Source organism: Mytilus californianus, unplaced genomic scaffold (genome assembly GCF_021869535.1).
Source record: "Mytilus californianus isolate M0D057914Y unplaced genomic scaffold, xbMytCali1.0.p SCAF_6, whole genome shotgun sequence".
NCBI lineage: Eukaryota > Metazoa > Mollusca > Bivalvia > Mytilida > Mytilidae > Mytilus > Mytilus californianus.
Genome location: NW_026262712.1, coordinates 82,244,604 through 82,261,217, shown reverse-complemented (window position 1 = coordinate 82,261,217; position 16,614 = coordinate 82,244,604). Strand labels below are relative to the sequence as shown.

Here is a 16,614-nt window from a genome sequence, read left to right as displayed (position 1 = left end):
TAAAAAACATACAAGACTAACAAAGGCCAGAGGCTTCTGACTTGGGACAGGCGCAAAAATGCAGCGGGGTTAAACATGTTTTGTGAGATCTCAACCCTCCCCCTATACCTCCAGCCAATGTAGAATAAAGAAACACACAGCGATACGCACAGTGAAACTCAGAATACGGTAGAAGTTCAATTACATACCGTAGATTATGATCATTCTGGAATCATTATGTAGGTCAAATAGAAAGTTATAATCATTCTATCAGTATCTATAATTGTTCCAGTGATTTTTAACTGCAAAGTTATAACATTATTTTGTGAACAACTATAAGGCCAAGATAAAACTTAATAAGAACCCGTAATTGAAATTGTTTCTTTTTCTAAGATTCTTGTGTTAAAGAAAAAAAAATATGTCCTGACTTATCTCAAAAACAAATATCATACCAAAAGGAATCTATACAAAAAAAAAAAAAGCTTGCAAATAAAACTGATACAAACAGACGAACACATTGTTTAAGTAAACGACGCGAGGTTAAATGAAATACAGTATTATTAATCTAAAATATGTTAACGACAGTAATCTGCTATAATTTATACCCTTTTTAAAATTGTTACTGCCAGAAGTCACCATTAAATTGTAGCCAACTAAAGACACAAATCAATAATAAAATTTAACAAGATTTATTATACACAAGTTTACAAGAAATATCATAAAATTGAAATGTAAACTTAACTGTAAAAATACATGTCCGATGCTTGGTCTTTTCTTTATCCGAAATTTTCTCATAACTGTAGGGAATATGCCCTCTCTAGTATGATGTAGTTAATGTAAATAAAAGTGTCAATCGAACAACTCCAGAGAACTTCTATGAATCCAAGTATATTAATGTCTGATCTGTCCAACTTTGGTTTTGGTATATGTAGCTGTCACGGAAACCTCTAGAACAGTGTAGTAAGGAAACTCCTAGAAAACTTCAGAACAAAACTTCTAGAATACGGTAGAAGTTCAATTGCATACCGTGGATTATGATCATTCTGAAATCATTATGTAAGTCAAATAGAAAGTAATAATCATTCTATCAGTATCTATGATTGTTCCAGTGATTTTTAACTGCAAAGTTATAACATTATTTTGTGAACAACTATAAGGTCACACAACATAAGTTAGGCCAAGATAAAACATAATAATTACAATATCATAACAAACTTAAAAGGTTTAGATCGGTTTTATTGACATTTATTCTGTTTATCATTTTATTCAAAATTGAGTGTATATTTTAAAAAAAATGTAAAACAACACGTTCTAAATTTCATACGTCCATAGCGCTTTTCTGGATTTACCTTCATCAGGAACGCTGAAAGCCAAATATTTATAAGCCAATGATGTGTAAGATACCAAACAGTTGAAGAGCTTTATTGCCAAAAAAGACCTAACACGATTTACTACAAAATATGTTGACGACACATTCTTTTTCGGATAAGTTGTCTAGTAATTTCTTAACCTCATATACATCCATGAAAATACATGAAGTGGCTGTAAACGACATACAATTGGAAATTTTATGCATTTGATTGTATAATATTTGTATATTTTACATTGACTAACAAATATGAATAACACATAAAATGTACACACACAGTTACAATGTACATATGATATGATGAAATTTCATAGTGTTCCTATCTAGTGATAACATTTGTTTAATTAACTGTCATTTACTTAATTGATTGTCAGAATGATTCTTATTGTTAATTTAACAATAGTTGGGTTCCCTGGCCATACATTCGTCTACTCTAGAAATATTTTCAAAACTTTAATGAAGGTAATTGGCTAATAAAACATAGTTAGCCTTTCAAACTTCTATAATATAACAGTTTTTGAAATGTCAGATATTGAATCTAATTCTGTAAGATTTTCTCACATTTACTGAACTGTTTACTTTAAATTATCTCTTCAAATGCGAATTCCGTCGTATATGTAAGTCTAAAAATTAATTGTTTTTTTTTCCTAAGAAGGACTTGTTGTAAAAATAATGGGTATCTAAACCAAAGTGGTAATTATATAATCCGAGCGTCTGAATTAAACCGTAGAAAATGTCTAAATGGGTTATTGTAGAAACTATGTAGTGGAATATAAAAGCTCTATTAAGAAACAGAGATAAATTTCGTTTAATCTATAATTATATAACATGGAATACCATAGACCATATGGATTCGTGGTGTATCTGCACTCATGGAAACCATGACAACCACTACCCCAAGAATACAAACAAATCCACAGTAATTACATGTTTAACCCTTTTGAGAAACAGTAAACAACTATAAATAAACGAATCCACCGTACATTTTAATTTTGAATCGTACCCACAAAAAAACTCGGTTACTTATTACTCTCAAAATGGTTTTACACAAAACCCAACTCAAAGGTAATTTCTTAAAGGAGAAGTCGATTAAACTGAAAAAAAAACCGCTCGACTTCATCAACCGAGTCATTATTCCCATAATTCTGTTATATTGACAGAATTGTGGGAGAAGCATTATATTGTATTTGGGTTATCCATTTGTTTTACATGTTTTAATGACAAAATATTAATCACGAAAAATCGCAAATAATTACAGATACATTTTTTTTAAATCAAAGTTCAAATATATTTTTTTCATTAATACTTGAGGGTTACTTTTAGAGAAGAATTATGCCCAAGATATGAAACATACTTATAATATGATAGGTCATACTCGTATTTCATCTACTCTATGACTCATTAGGAGCGCTCGATTCAAACAGATGGAAGGCAAAAATTAACAGAATAAATTCAAATGTTAATTTGAGGTAAAAGACATCATCCTGACAGAATATAATATACGATAATAGAAACTATTAAAAAAAAAATACGACCTTAATATTTTGACAGATTTTAAACTTCATTTATATAATACAAAGTCAAATCAATGGTGATAAGTATTATGATTTTACAATAATCCCGGGCTATTTCTATGTCAAACTATCTTTTATTCCTAAGCGTCAATTAAATAAATAAAACTTTTGAAATAGTCATCATAGGTGAAATTTGAAAGTTTATTGTTAATATAAAATTTTATTTAGAAAGGCCGATAATGATTTAATGAAGGTAAACAGTTTATAAAGAGATAAGTGTTTCAAACCAGGATAATCGGCACTTTCTGAAATGTCAGTAATTATATGTAAACATTTAAATTCGTCTTCTACTCACTTTATGATTTACTTGAAGTTTCACATCTCGAATGTATTCTACAAAGTGTAAGTATATATTTTATTATTCTTAAGTCAGATAATTCTTGGAATTAATGAGACAGGACGTTAAGCAATCCTCAATTTATCATAGAATTTAATCTGAGCTAAACATTAATGGAAAAAGCCATTAATCAATATCCTTCCTTTGTAGTGTTGTTTTTGACTGCAATAACAGGTAAAGTATACTTGTATCTATGCAAGGTTGCACTTAAATGAGTGTTTTCATTTTTTTAACTGTATTGTCTTCAAGTACAGTCGTATTGGGTCGAGGTATGCTGACTGATGAAAAACACGACTGTAGGAAGACTCATACATAAAAGGATCAATGTGAACTATTTGCGTTAAATTTCATTTTAATGAAAGGAATGATTCACCGATAAAAAAAAGAACCTCTTTTAAGTCAAAATAATTCTCTGGCATAAATATTTTGACAAATTATTTGTTGCTACAGTAAGACATGTTCAAAAGCTTTTTTGACATGTATTTCCAATGGAACAAATAACCTGTGCTGTAAGTACACAAATGTGGCCATTCGAAGCGGTGCATATCAGAAATTGCCAATTTTACACATTTCTCTCACTTCGGACTGCGCTGTCAGAGAAATAATCTTTTATTGTTGACAAATCTGGATATTCACACTTTCTGCCGTCCATAATTGAATATACTATCAACAATAGTATAGCATATGGAAAAAAACAACTCTAACATCAAACATGTTAAAATCTAATATTTCGCGTAATGTATTTATTCATTTTTGACACATTTACATTTGTTTTTGAACCAAAATAAATCCTGTATTGAGGCCAGTAAAAAATATGTACTTTCCGTTTTTTTTTCTGTATCAATGACCATCTCGTATACACACTGAATCGTATTAAATGAACAATTTATAATGTTTTTATGTCATAGGTTGATAAACTTGTGTATTGATGGCTGCTTATTTCACAATGTAATAATTTCGAATATTGGGGTGTGTTCTATCATTTCACAAGCAGCACGGATCGTGTATTCGAAGTTTTTGTTTGAAATGCACAGTATACGTCTGTTTTGTCATTAATCATCTCAGTTGAATAAATGAATATACAGTTAACAAAATTACTAATCTAAACAAACCCAAATATCAAAAAAAGTTTTAATTTGTAAAAAGTAGTTGATTCTATACATATTTGTATAAAACGTTAGATTTCAGGAGACTAGAATATTACGATATTTTTATTAAATTTCCAGAAACAGGAATCTGTTCGTGCATGTTTGGTAGATAAGTATACTCAAAAAGACTGCTTAGATGTTTAAGACACATGTAAAGCAGAGCCCAAAATAGTTACAATCGTACAACACTGTGAGGGACAAATTTGCCATTCCAGAATTGGCAAATCTGAATTTGTTGTTTTAAAAGATTACAAAAATATTTTTTGGCAAAGTGATAGAAAAATAATTTCCCCATATGTCCCAACATGTCACTGTTATCTCTGTTGTCACTACAGCTGATTAAAAGTACATTTCCCATATTAGAAGTTCCCATCGGAAAAATTAAAGTTCCCATCGGAAAAAGTACTTTTCCCATGGGAATTTTAAAGTTCCCATCGGAACTTCAAAGTTCCCATGGGTACATTAGTAAATAGTTTCTTCCATGGGAAATTCTAAATTTCCCAAGGGAATTTTTGTTCCCAACGGAACAAATTTTTCTTCCCATGGGAACATCTTTTTCCCTTGGGAAAATATATTCTTCCCATGGGAACCTTTGTTTTTCCTTTATTATTTTTTTCCGAATTTGTAAAAGAGCTATGAAATATCGCAATTAACTGACGGTTACTAATAACCAGTAGCATTTTATAAAAATTTTCAATTGATAAAAAATAATATGTAATTACAATAAATTAAAGGTATTTCTATCCTACTTTTACATTCAAAAGTCTTTTATTGATTGCAATGTATCGTCGTTTATTGATTGGTTACTATTTAACGTCCAGCGGCTGATTTTACAATTTGAATCTTTCACCTTTGTTTTCGATTAATAGCATCGTGCAGTTCATGTAATATTGTTCGCTGAACTGCCAAGGATCAGAGCCATGCCTGTGTATTTCAGAATTTAATTTAATAAATCTGTTCAACTTTATATACATGGGAAATCACAAATCGTGTTAAAGGTTGTTATCTATTTATAATCCGTGAATTTATGAAACTGACATCATAATTATTATTAATATACTTTTTCTTTTTCATCTACGTAACTCGATATGCGTGTTTTTCGCCACTAGAAAGATGTGCACTGATTTTAAAATTTAAATCTTACTTATCATTGCTTCAAATCTTACTGAATAATCAGAGTTTAATGGAAGTTGCATGTTGAGTGCAACTTTAGATACGAAACCATATTGATATTTTATAGAAAACCTGCTTTCAGCAATAATTTAACATAAATCCTGTATGTTCAACACATTTCCATTCTTCTAGCAGAAAAACCAGTCAAAATGAAAAAAAAATTCCCGTTGTAAAATATATGTTCCAATGGGAAGAGAAATTGTTCCAATAGGAAGAAAAAAATGTTCCCATAGGAAGAATAAATGTTCCAATGGGAAGAAAAATTGCTCCTATAGGAAAAGTTAAATTCCCATGGGAACAAACTATTTACTAATGTTCCCATAGGAACTTTTAAGTTCCGATAGGAACTTTAAAATTCCAATGGGAAAAGTACTTTTTCCGATGGAAACTTTAAATTTACCCATGGGAACTTCTAATATTCCCATGGGAAATGTACTTTTAATCAGCTGTAGTGACAACAGTGACAACAGTGACATGTTGGGACATATGGGGAAATTTATTTTTTTTTATTAACTTTCACCTGACCAAAAAATATTTTTGATATCTTGGAAAACAACAAAGTCAGATTTGCCAATTCTGGAATGGCAAATTTGTCCCGCGCAGTGTTGTACTATTACTCGTTGCAAATAACACATCGATGAAAGCAGAATTTAGTTATTTCACAATCGAGGATATGTACTAGATTTTAGTTCAACAACGGATAGAACATATCCTTGATCATATATAACAATCAAGCAAATACGTATATATACTTTAAAACATCCATTGCTTGAAGTTTGCAACACACAAGGAAATTTCACATTGGTGGAATGAAAGCGTTGTAATAAATTAAGAGATGTTGTCATTGATTATTGTTTAATCTAAACAGGTGGGTGGACGGAAGTTATTCCTCGAGGAGAATGTAGAGAATGTTCAGACGGTTCTGGTTGTGCTTATAGATGGTAATTCTGTAATAAATGGAATACTTGTGACAATGGAGAGGATGAAAATTAGGATATATGTAAAGGTACCAATGTTAAATGTTTAGCTGTAACGGGAATCTGTAATTTGTTTATGAAATAATTGTTTCGTTGCATAACCTCATATTATGGGTTTTCTTGTTATCCAGAATGATCTGTGACGTCATAATTTCCACTGAAAAAGAATGCATAGTAAGAATTCATGTGACGTACGAAAATGTTTAATTCATATTTTGTATGAAAACAAGGCATTCTTTTTTTTTTTTTTTTGTCTTTTTTCTTTCAATATTTTATACTTAATGGCCTTTAATAATTTTAGGAAATTCATCGAATCAGAGATTTCAACAAAATAACCTACAATTAAAAAAAACCCAAAAAAAAACCCACAAGCCTTTACTGTTTAACAAAGAAACTACTTGTAATCATCTGGGTTCTTTTAGAAAGCAACATGAACGTTAAATCATGCTCACCAAAATTCATATTAGACTTAACTGGATGTCATATGAATATAACCGGTCAATGGGTGCTAAATCAATATTCTGTACCTAACAATTCTGTATCTAAATCATTCAAGTAGTGTAGTTCACTCATTTATTTTATTATTTGCTTGTTTTTATTTAGATTTGGAATGCCAAAAAGGAAAAATGAAATGTAAAGACGGGATACAGTGTGTTCCGGCATATACTTTATGTGATTACTACGCCTACTGTAAAGATGATTCTGATGACGATCCTGAAATGTGCAAAAGTAAGTACATTTCTTGTAGTGAGGTATAGCTGGATAAACTAATTTAGACATTGTGGTGTCTTGTTGTATCTCAAGATAGAAACAGTTTGTTTATTTTTTTCTTTTTTGTGCAATATGAAATATTTTACTATAAAGAACATTCGGGTTTTTTCAAATGAAATTGCAACCAGAACAGTGTCATTAACTAAATGACATTTAAGCTATTAATTTTACTGCAAAAGATACGCATTTATTTTTAATGTGGCAAGTTCAATATTATTTCAAAAATACGAAATTGATATGGGTTTCTTTTAAAAATCATTATCGAAAACCTTGCTACTGTGTTGTGCTTTTTTTCGTTTTCTTGTTTGCTTCTTTTATTATATTCAATGGCATATATGATAGTTCATTCAGAAACCAAATCGAACTAACTCTGGTTATATCTAAATATGAATACATGCATATCTGGCATGGAAAGTGTTATATTTGTAACGACAAGTAGGATAACTCAAATTCTGTAAAGTCAAAGTAAAGGTACGTGTAGTAACACGTTTATTACGTTATTACACTGCTACTACTACAACAGTTTAAAGTAATATCATTTTAAAACTTAATTTCGTAATTGCATTACTGTCATTATTAAGTCACCTTACTGTTTCTACCAATTCATCAGATCGAACGTGTCCAACTGATACAACGAAGTGTAGCGATGGTATTGCCTGTTATTCGGAAAGAGATCGCTGTAATGGTGAGGAATTTTGCAAAACTGGTGATGATGAAGATATAGAAATGTGCAAAGGTTGGTTCTTAAGAGCAAAGTTTAATTAAATTTACTGTCGTTTGTTAAAACACTGATTACTGTTAAGATACAATTTTTGAAAATACGGTTCTATGACTACATATTGGTGAAGTCCTAACCTGTACAGGAAGTTAAATTGCTAACCAGTCATTTTGACTAAAGTTAACATGTGACAGGAATTAGGACTGCTCTGACCGGTCCTAGGACCACAATCAAGTTAACTTGAAAAGCGAACTTGGTCCTAGGAAAAAAGTAAAATAACAAAAATACCGAACTCCGAGGAAAATGCAAAACGGAGAGTCCGTTATCAAATGGCAAAATCAAAAGCTCAAACACATCAAACGAATGGATAACAACTGTCATTTTCCTGACTTGGTACAGACATTTTCTTATGTAGACTGTTTGTATGACTGCCAAAAAAAAGTTAACTTGGGAATAGGTCCGCTACTGTTATCAGTTAACTTCGAAACCAGTCCTGCCATAAATTAACTTTGATTTTGAACCAGACCTGATCTGAAGTTAACTTGTGGCTGGTCTGTTCAACACTAAGTTAACTTTTAACCAGGACCGCTCTATATAGATTTTTTATAAAATATTTTTAAACGTCTTTGTTTCTTGATAAAAACAGATTAAATACATTTGTAAATAAAGTACGCTTTAAACTTTGCTAGTTATTCAAATTTCTCCGTGATCTGCCTTTTCATAAATTGAAAACGATATTGGTTACACTGCTAACGTGCATTGAATATATATTTCAATAAATATTAAATTCTTTAAGTTGTATATACATGTACTTTATATAAAATGTTATAAGTTTGAAACTGTTTTAAAATGTAGCATTAATCATATAAAATGATAATTTCATCAGATAAAATCGATAAACAATGACAAAAACGCATAGCAATTAGTTTGTATTAAATGATCATAATAAATGTGACCAATATTGGTGCACAGTTACTAATGTTTATCATGTTTATGGTCGGCTATAATTCAGAATGCCCACATTACTAAATTAAATGTTTCTTTTTCTGTGCCAATTAACAATGAATCATCAACAAAAATCAACAGTTTTCATATCTCAGGCTGGCTTGCAAAACAAAATTATTTGACCGCATCAACCAAAACTGATCATATTTGCAATTTACTATGTAAATTTATATAGCAGCATAATAAATCAGGATGAAATATATGATACAAATGACAGTAATATTCAAACACAATGACTGTAAAATTTTGTCCGCATCAATTCAGAGTGCCAGCATGTTCTCGTTTTACTAAAATTATTGACTCGTAACAAAAATTGAGTAGTTTTGATACCTCAGGCTGGCTTGTTTAACAAAATTGTTGTACCGCATCAACCAAAACTGACCATATTGTACTTTATGATGTAAATTTATATAATGAATCAGTAATAATTTCATGTCAGAATGGATTGTATAATACAAATGACAGCAATATTACAACACAATGACTACAAAATTTTGTTTGCATCAATTCAGAGTGCCAGCGTGTTCTCTTTTTACTAAAATTATTGACTCGTAACAAAAATTGAGTAGTTTTGATACCTCAGGCTGGCTCGTATAACAAAATTGTTTTACCGCATCAACCAAAACTGACCATATTGTACTTTATTATGTAAATTTATATAATGAATCAGTAATAAGTTTATGTCAGAATGGATTGTATAATACAAATGACAGCAATATTTCAACACAATGACTACAAAAATTTGTTCGCATGAATTTAGTGTGCCAGCATGTCTTCTTTTTATACAACATGCTCAAAATATTGACCCACCACAAAAAAATCAGTAGGTTTCATACCTCAGGCTGGCTTGTATAACAAAATTATTTGAACGCATCAACAAAAACAGACCATATTTGCACTTATTTATGTATATTTATATACCGGCATGAAATTGGTTTTATGTCAGGATGGATTGTATAATAAAAATAACAGCAAAATTAGAACACAAAGACTATAACATTTTGTACGCTTCAATTTATAGTGCCAGCATGTACTTATTTTTTCAACAGGTTCAAAATATTGACTTGCCCCTAAAAATCAGCAGTTTTGATATCTCAACCAAAATTGACCATATTTGCACTTTATTATGTAAATTTACATGGCGGCATAATGAATCAGTATTTTTTTTATGTCAGGATGGGTTGTATAATACAAATGACAGCAATATGAAAACACAAAAGTTTGTCTGCATCAATTTAGAGTACCAACATGTCCTCGTTTTATTCCAAATATTGACTGTTACAAACATTCAGTAGTTTTGATACTTCAGGCTGGCTCGTATAACAAAATTATTTGACCGCATCAACCAAAACCATGAAAACTGACTATATTGCATTTTATTATGTAAAGTTATATGGCTGCATAATAAATCAGGATTTTTTTTTGTATCAGGATGTATTTTATAATACAAATGACAGCAATACTGCTTCACAATAACTACAAAATTTTGTCCACATTATATAAATAATTTAGGGTGCCAAGCATATCCTCTTTGTATTCAACATATTCAAAATATGACTCGCCACAAAAAAAAAATAGTAGTTTTGATATCTCAGGATGGCTCATATCACAAAAATATTTGACTACATCAACCAGAACAGACCATATTTGCACTTTATTATGAAAATCTATATGGCTGCGTAATAAATCAGTAATTTAAATCGGTATGGATTTTATAATACAAATGACAGCAATATAGGAATACAAAGACTACAAACTTTTGTCTGCATCAATTTACAGTACCAGCATGTCGTCTTTCATTCAAAATCTTGACGCGTCACAAAAAATCAGTACTTTTGATATCTAAGACTGGCTCGTATAACCAAATTATTTTACTGCATCAACCAACACTGACCATATATGTTCTTTATAAGTAACAGGTTACATGTACAAGGCATATAACGTGTATGAGGTGACATGATCTGGGAATCCTTTACTGACTGACCATAATATTCATGATCATTTGCAATTTTATAGCCGCATCATAAATCATAAATTTGTCAACCCAGGATAGCTTGTATAAAGTAAATGACAGCAATATTTGCACATATTTGGCCATGATGACTACAAAATATTTCTGTGTCAATTTAGAGTGCCAGCATTTCCTCTTCGTATTCTTAATATTGAACCGTCACTAAACATGCTAAAGTCAGTAAAAAAGGATGGTTTGTATATCAAAACTATTTGACCGCATCATCCAGCAATGACATAACTGAATATATTTGTACTATATAATGAAAAGTATGATAAGTTCTCATCTGCGAATAGTATACTGACTGACTAAGTTTATTATGTCAGTTAATTGATTTGGTGGTATCTGAACGTCCAGGGGTAAGCATTTCATGTTCAGAACGAGTCTATTTTTTTGGAATTCCAAGATATGATTTATAATCGGTAAAGATGATTAATTAAGTCTTAGATGCATGATTATTTTTATTAGCTGTTATTGGCTTTGAACTATCTGTTAGTAACTGGAAGTACTCTCAGATCTGTACACATGCTTCTGCCGAAATGGCCAAATGACGAGATGATTCTTAACTATACAACACCTTATATATCCGGACACTATACAATTTTCTTTCGAACATTTTGTCAAAAACAGAATCGTAAGTCCAAGGCAAACAATGTGAAATGCGATGAATAATCCATGTAATGCATAGAGTTATATTTAGGAAGAGACTGTAAAAAATGGGGAACGAAGCAACGTAATGTTTATTTCTAATCGTATAAAAATATTTGTCCGATGTGTTGGATAACCTTTCTATCCTCCTTCTGATAAAAAGAAAAAAAAACTTTTGATAAATGCATGTATATTTGTCGATTTACAAGTGTGAAATTATTTAATGTTTAAAAAAATATGAAATGAAAAAAAAATTGTTTAATGTTGATAATATGTATACAGAGTCACCAATGAGTATAGTAATTTGCTATACTGGAAAAAAAGAACAAAACGATTATTATTTACATAATGAAAGCTCAGGTCTCATATGAAAAGTCGTAAACATGGTAATCTGTCATAAGCAGACCTGTCCTGAGGTGTGGTCAGTAGCAGACCTGTCCACACGTCTGGTCAGGGGCAAACCTGTCCTCAGGTCTGGTCTGGGGTAGACCTGTCCTCATGTCTCGTGAGGGACAGACTTGTCTTCAGGACTGCTCCATAGCAGACTTGTCCCCTAGTTTGGTCTGGAGCAGACTTGTCAATAGGTCTGCAGCAGTCCTAAAAAAGCAGAACTAGGTCTGGTCTACCAACGACGAAGTTAACTTGCTTATCTGCTTTAAATTTCTCAAGTTAACTTGGAAAGCAGTCAAAAAGTCTACTCCAAATTAACTTTTGTACTGCACTCATCTATATTATCATATAAGTCAACATATTTTTATTGATTAAAACATTCTAGCAATCTTCAAGATATAAGAAGCAAATTTAAAAAAAAAACAAGTTTACTGTCTTGAGTTGTTGAATATTTACAATTAGGTCGGTTCACTAAATTGGAACGATTTAAAGATAGACATGTTTAAACAATTGCATTTACGAATGATACAGAAAAAATGGCCCTTCATTTGAAAATTTTGTCCATATATACAAGTCAATCTTCATATTAGAATAACGAAAAGTGTAGGAATAATTTGAATTTATGAGAATAGTTTAACCCCACCACATTCTGTATTTGCCTGGCCCAATTTAGCAGCTTGTATTTCATTGGTTGTTGTTTGTTGCTGTATATTATATTTGTGTTTTCGTTTATTGTTTTGTACATAAATTAGGCCGTTATGTTCCTTATTTGAATTCATTTAGATTTGTCATATCGGGGCTTCGCTCATGAAGGCCGTACAGTGACTTGAAGTTGTTAATTGATATATCATTAAGTCTTCGGTGGAGACCTGTCCCATTAGCAAAAAAAAAAAAAAATCCTATTTCTAAAATACAAATCAAATATGTTTTTTAAAATTTTCAGTGCCTACCAGATCATGTCAAAGGTGCTGATGGTTTGCAGTGTATTAGAAAGGAAAACCTCTGTAATGGATATCCAAACTGTAAGGATGGATCCGACGAAAGTAAAGAGACGTGTGCAGGTCTGTATATTCCCATTCAGGTACCATTGCTAGCATACTTTTATATTAAAATTGTTCTGTGTATTTCACGGGATAAATATGCTACCTATAATTGCTTCTTTGATTTTCAATGTTTGTTATCTTACTATCTTATGGACCTATCTTTTTGACATCAGCTCCTCATAATACCTGTGTTGTACACTACTTTGAAAGATTTATTCTAAATTCGATTACGGATATCTGTCACATTTCTGCATTTTGAGTTTTTTTTAAGCTTATATAGATTCTTAAACTTCTTAGAAGGGTGTACATAACTTATAACGCCAGTACACACTTTTCTGTTTCAACTGGCTAAATTGATGGGATTCAATTTTGATATTTAAATATTTGAAGACATAACTTAGTTATGATTAAGAAATCCTTAAGTGTTCTTCCTTCTACAACGTTTCACGATTGAAAAAATATAGTAATGACAAATTGTTCATATACTTTGCATATGGTCAATTCATAACTTCATTTTTTGGTTATCTGTGCGTAACAAGAAATGGTCTTATTTCATGAATAAAACTATATCGTGGTTGATTTCAAACACAATGATAGAAAATTACATCGTAGCGAAATTTGATTAGAATAACTTGTAACATGTAACACAAATATCAAAGTCAGCGAAAGAGTTTCCCTTTATTATTGTCATAACAAATTCAATAGTCTTAGATACATTCTTTTTAAGTTGTTTTAGGCTTTAAACTAGCTGTCAGTAACGACGAGTACTTTCATATCTGTACCTAAAAAGGGGCGAAGGATACCAAAGGACCATTCAAACTCATAAGTCGAAAATACACTGGGTCATGGTTTTTTTTTCTCTCTGACTGTCTGTGATGGCTTAACACTAAATCCATTGGATGTAAGATGTACACTGATTGATTATTTAGTCTTAGATGCATGATTGTGTTTATTTGTTGTTATTGGCTTTAAACTAGCTGTCAGTAACTGCGAGTACTCTCAGATCTGTACTGAGTGTCTTTTTGTTGTTGGGATATACAAGTACCCGGCCATGTCCACTCTGTGTTTTTGTAAGATGTATTTCTATTTGTGTTCATCTGATGACTTAATCTTTCAAATGATTTTTTTTTATAGTTTTTTCTTATGTTGTATTGTTGCACCACTGTCGCAGGTTAGGCAAGGGTTGGGCGCCCGCTTACATGTTTGACCCCGCCACATTCTGTATGTGCCTGTCCTATGTCAGGAGCCTGCAATTCAGTGGTTGTCGTTTGTTACTGTGTTACATATGTGTTTTTCGTTCTTTATTTTGTACATGAATTAGGCCGTTAGTTTTCTCGTTTGAATTGTTTAACGTTCGTCATTTCTGGGTCTTTTGTAGCTGATTATACGGTATCGGCTTTGCTCATTATTGAAGGTCATACGGTAACCTATAGTTGTTAATTTCTGTGTAATGTGGTCTCTTGTGAAGAGTTGTCTCATTGGCAATCATACCACATCTTCTTTTTTATATTGACAGCGCCATGGATAAAAAATAAAGAAAAGACAAACAGACAAACAACAGAACACAACACAACATAGAAAACCAAAAACTGCGCACCAGAATTCAGTTAGGAGCCTGTAATTCAATGGTTGTCATTTGTTGTTGTATATCACATTTTCTTTTTTTTTTTATAGCCGACTATTTTTTTTTTTATAGCCGACTATGCAGTATTGGTTTCGCTTATTGTATAAGGCCGTACGGTGACCCATTATTGTAAACATATATGTCATTTGGTCTTTGGTGGATTGTTGTCTAATTGGCATTAAATAACATCTTCCTTTTCATATAATACAAATCAAATATTTTTTTAAAGATTTTCAGTGCCCACCTGATCATGTAAAATGTGCAGATGGTTTACAGTGTATTAGCACTTATATCCTCTGTAATGGATATATCAGTTGTAATGATGATTCCGACGAAAGTAAAGAGACATGTGCAGGTGTGTATAATCACATTCGAGAATCGTTGCAAGCATGATTTTATATTATTTTACATAATCTTTTTTTTATGGTTGTTCTGTGTATTTCACGGAATCATATGTTATCAATCTGCTTCTTGGATTTCTAATCTTTGTTATCTTACTTCTATGTCCCCATCTTTCTGAGATCAGCTCTTCATAATACTTGTGTTTAAAGGATAACGACGTCAAATATTCTTAACCCGGTTTTAATAACTCTGAACCGAATTGTACATTGACCTCTTAATATTCCAAAGAACGTTGATAAATCTTAACCAACATTATAATGTCCTCCACCTACGATTTGTTTGTATAATCAAAAGTTAAATTTATTTTTCATGAGGAAATCATACAAATATATTCCGAAAAGTAAATTTCAAGATTGTCATTATATTGATATTATAAAAAGTTAGTCACTTGAAAACATACACAGTTTCGAGTCTCGTAAATTGCGCTTGTTTGACAACAAGCCTCGTATTTTGACTAGTAGATGATATTCAAATTCCAAATATACTGAAAATCTAATAAGAATAACAATATACTGATACAACTACCACATTATCGACATTAAGTTAACGAGATAAGTGAATACAATTCCATTCAATGTAACCTTACGAATAAGACTAATCGCTGGGTTTGTTTTAACAAGATCAACACGACCCGTGCCATATGGGAAGCAGAATCTGCCTACCCTTCCATAACACTCGAGATCACCTCTAGTGTTTGGAAGAGTACGAACTGATCAGTCTTTAGTTTTCTTATGTTGTTATTTGTATAATGTTCTTTAGTCTTTTTGTCGTTTAACGCTGTTTTTGTTTTTGTCATTTACTTTGTCATTTCATTTTGTACTTTTTTTTAATGTCATATTTAGTGTTTTACGCCTCTATTATTTCATTACAAGAACAAAGCATTCAATGTCGTTTGTTCATACCATACATTGAAGGAAATGTGATATTATTTCAATTTCTCACTGTCGTCGTGTATTCACTTTATGTTTTGTTAGTTGTGAAAAATTAATAATAAGATACACAGATACACAACATCTCTTCTTTTACATTATTTAATATGTTAAAAGCCACTTATTCCTGCTACGTTACTATGTAAAGTGTTTCATGCAGTATGAGCATTATTCTTGGATATATGAAATTTTTATATGTATTCAAATGAGGGCTACAAAATTGTCGACTAGTAGCACCGATATAATAAAGATATAGAACACAGTGCTCACAAACTTGTTTTTTTTCATTTGATTATCAGTTGAAAAGTATAGATGAGGGATTTATTTTCTGATTAATATTAAGATTTCGTCTGTGGTGAAGATAAAGTCAAATGCCAGGATGGTATCCAGTGCATACATAAAAATAATCTATGTTCTGGGTGGCCGGATTGTAATGATGGATCTGATGAATCATCTGAAGTCTGTAATGGTAAGAATACAATTAAATTAAGGGAGCAATTTATATTTTAAAAGTTA

At 31.2% G+C, this 16,614-nt stretch overlaps 1 protein-coding gene and 1 long non-coding RNA gene across 3 annotated transcripts in view; one reads left to right on the top strand and one right to left on the bottom strand.

Annotated features, from left to right (window-relative positions):
• Nucleotides 1-16,614, bottom strand: part of LOC127705843 (excitatory amino acid transporter 1-like) — an 89,186-nt gene that overhangs the window by 36,626 nt on the left and 35,946 nt on the right. The window lies entirely within an intron of this gene.
• On the top strand, nt 6,409-15,012 carry LOC127705853 (uncharacterized). The gene is made up of 4 exons (XR_007984069.1): nt 6,409-6,586; nt 7,161-7,286; nt 7,939-8,064; nt 14,997-15,012. It is a non-coding gene; the product is annotated as an uncharacterized LOC127705853 (long non-coding RNA).